The following is a 4006-nucleotide window of genomic DNA, read 5'->3' as shown; positions in this document are numbered from 1 at the left end:
CTGGGATTAAAGGTGTTCACCACCACTGTTCAGCCTCCAGAATGTATTTTAAGATCAGAAGACTATCTGGACACTGACAGACAATTCCTTACCATCTTTCTTTTGTTAAATGAGCTTGCTGTATTAAGTGCACATCCAGTACTTAAGTACCTAGCATGTCATGAGTGCTACTCAAAGCTCAGTATTACCTTGAACAATTTAACAAGCATTTCTCAGCAACTATCATGTGCCTGGCATGATGCTGCACTGTTCCCTAAAGCTGAGGTGTCAGGGTGTGGAGATCCACCCCTGTAGCCTCAGATACCCAGCTGGATGAGGCTAGACAATCACCTGAGCTTATGCATTTGAGGCCAGCCAAGGAAGAACTGTGGCACTATCTCTGAAACATAAAATAAAAATGAACTGGAGAACATTTCTTTTTTTTTTTTTTTTTTTGCTTTAGCATGTTCCAGGGCTCACATCAAATCAATATTAAAAAAAAGAAGAAGAAGAAGCAGCTCACTGTTGAAGAGAACAGAGAAATAACGCTTCCTTGTGTCTGCAGAAAGGAACAGTGTCTCTGTAGGTTGGTAACTGGTCACAGCAGGGACATGGTGATGGCATGAAACAGAAATGCAGAAGCCAAAGGAGGAGCGAGAACAGCGGCGTCCTCAGAAATGACATGGGGTGAGATAACGGTGGTGTGTCTGTGTGGCACCCCTAATGTCACCAAGGCCCTCGCTGACACATGCTGATGGCAGAGTGACAGACAGCGTGCAGAAGGAGCATGGCTTTCTCTGGGACTCTCAGAGGAAGAGTGTGTGAAGGGTCACGGTACACAGCTACACAGACCCAACAGCAGCTTTAGTAATGAGGACTAGACCGAGTGTCACACAGGAGCATGTGCAAATCGTAGTCAGATTCCATTTCTGAGAAGATGGACTTCCAGAGTCAAATTCAACATACTAACCAGTGCTGTCTAAATTAATCACCTCCGCTCTTCCTCCCCCTCCCCTGCCCCTAAGAACTCTCTTTTCTGTAAGGTGAATAAAATGTACTTAATTGATTAATAAAAAAGAGAACAGTCTAATCACGACAGGAGGCATATTTGAGTTTTGTCGGGTTTGAGAACCAAACTCTTAACACTGCTATAGGAACACTGCTGTTGGCTTCCGCCGCCTTGCCTCGTGACTTCTTTGCATGTTGCTGACAGGTCCGTCTGTATTTATAGATTTGGTAAAAGTTTTAACTTAACGCATGAGTTTTTCCATTGTATAATCTGGTGAGGCTGAGTCAGGGTAGGTGTCTGACTGTGGCCATTCTCCACAAGCAGCTTGGAAAGTGAGGAAAGCTGGATGCCTTCGGGATCTTTCTACACCTACATCAGCTGGAACAAGGGAGTGTGCTCTGTGACTCCTCAGGCAGACTTCTGAAACAAGAGCCTTGCATTTCTAGGTAATATTATGAGTAAAACAGAGATCATACTGGGCAGTGGTGGCGCACGCCTTTAATCCCAGCACTTGGGAGGCAGAGACAGGCGGATTTCTGAGTTCAAGGCCAGCCTGGTCTAAAGAGTGAGTTCCAGGACAGCCAGGACTACACAGAGAAACCCTGTCTAGAAAAACAAAAAAAACAGAACAGAGATCATTATTAAACCTGCCTTGTAAGGGAGGGAGGAAAAGCGGGAGTGAGGGCGGGAGCGAGTGAGGGAGGGAGGGAGGGAGGATGAAAGGAAAGAAGAATGGATATATGCTGTTACAGAAAGATCCATACTGTTCTAAGCCAAGTTCAGAAGTGTTTAATTCTAAGGAAAACACTTTCTTCTCTTCAGAGATTTCTCTCAGTCAGTCAAACCCCTCAGAGGATCTTCAAAGTTAAAATGCCTCAACTATCATGAAAATCATAATCAAATATTTGAGTAAAATGAAACCAGCCATTAAGCTACCAAACAGAGTTAATGTCTCATGTTATCTAGCTCCGGAGGCAAGGGGTGAGTGAGCATGTGAGTGAGGTGTGTGTGTGTGTGTGTGTGTGTGTGTGTGTGTGTGTGTGTTTGTGTGCATGTCCTCTCAGCTACATCCCAGCAACTCACAGATGCGTATAGTTAACAACTTCTTTAAAGATTCCAACATGTAAGGTTTCTTGCTTCCTACCCAAACCTGGACACCTGCCCTGGTTTCTGGCTGCACAGTGAGAAAAACTCTAAACGCTTCCCTAACAATCCTAGAGAAAAAAACAATAATGACCACTAGGGACCGGTGCTCAATTTACTTACAAATCTGAAGGCTGGCACTGAGTTCTATCTATTATTGATAAAGGAATTGCTCATTAATATGACCCCTAGAGGTGATATCGTTCTTTATGCAGCAGAAGCACTAGGCAGTGTCAGAAAGAGCCCTCACTCCGAAACCACAATGCACCCTGGCTCCCGAGGAGCACACAGCAGCCAGGCATCGGCTGTCAGGAGTGTAAAGGATGAAGATGCATACAGAAACTACCCAAAGTAAGCTTATCCATTAACCACCCTCATCAGCCCTCCAACGAAATACGAGGAGTTAATGCACACAGCCCACTTCATGTGCTTGATTCATGACAGCAGGAGTCAAAATCCACGCACTGAGGCAGAAAAGGTTTCACTAGTTTAAATTACTACTATCTTAGCCTTTTATGAAAAGGTGAGTCAGATAAAAGAAGAGGCTAAAATAACAGGTTACAGAGAAAAACTAACCACAGACTTCACAGTTCTGTTCAATAGGTAAAAATAATTATTATAATTCACATTTTAAAAGACTGAGTTTTACAGCTAACTAAAAGTACTAAATATGTTATTCTGTATCTGATCTCTACAATGCCATGCTTAATATTAGATTATACTATCCCAATTCTTAGATGTCCATGTAGCCAAGTTAATGAGCAACTGTAGAACTTCTGACATGAAAATATAGTCATAATGTACTGCATACAAAGTGCAGGTTTCAAAACACACCTGATTGCTCAGTGCTGTGTTCTTTAAAGATTTTTAACTATATGAGCCTGTCTGCACACACATGTGGATGTGATCAGGGATTGGGGCATTATGCACACCTGTGCAGTATCCAAGGAGGCCAGCAGAGAGCTGGAGTCACAGTTCTCCCTTCTCTTTCTGATATCCCTCAACTCCATCTCAAAGAGATGGTCTCTGACATATATGTAAACGTATACATACAACCTGATTAGCCCATTTAGTGTTGTTTGAATATAATTTTAGGGTTGGCTGCTTGGTGTTGCTTAACCATTAGGAGTCCACGCCTAGGAAAGACTACTTCTCCCTCTCTCCATAGCCATTAATTTGTCTGTAGTTCTAGGGAAGGCTCCTGTGATATTTCCCCCTCTCCCCATTAGCATGTGTATTTGTGTTGTCATTGTTCAGGTCTTATTTGGGCAGCCACATTGTTAAGTTATCATGGTAGCTTCCCTATCATTTCTGGGAGACACAGTCTAAACAGCTGACTTCCTGGTCCTCTGACTATTACAATCTACCCCTCTTCCTGGGGATTCCCTTAGCTTTAGATGCAGGAGTTGTGTTTGCAAGTATCTCCCAGACTAGATACCTCATAACTAGTTGTTCTATGCATTTTGAGCACTTGGCTTTTTCTCTATTCACTTTTTATTGCAAAGAGTATCATGAAGCTTTCCATCTGCAAGTGGATCTTAGAAAATTTGGCAGCCCAGATATAGAGCAAAAGAAAGTGAATGTCAAAGATTATTAGGTAAGCCGACCTAGATAACAGGCTTCTAATTCCTGTTCCTGAACAATGACTCATCACAACCAGCCAGGATTACTTCCTGGTATTTCAGCCTCTGTCTAGGAAGAGCAGTTCTCTGTGACGAACCCAGGGACCACATGATGGAAGTTCTGTGCTCAAAACATTAACCATGACCAAGAAAGGATAGAGGAATACCCTGCTTCAGAAGCATTATGGTTGTCACAGTTAATGACAAAGGTCAACACACACACATTCATATATGTATACACAAGCATATACAT

Source organism: Grammomys surdaster, unplaced genomic scaffold, assembly GCF_004785775.1.
Source record: "Grammomys surdaster isolate TR1022 unplaced genomic scaffold, NIH_TR_1.0 233, whole genome shotgun sequence".
NCBI lineage: Eukaryota > Metazoa > Chordata > Mammalia > Rodentia > Muridae > Grammomys > Grammomys surdaster.
The sequence above is the reverse complement of the archived record's forward strand: the minus strand, read 5'-3'. Positions refer to the sequence as shown.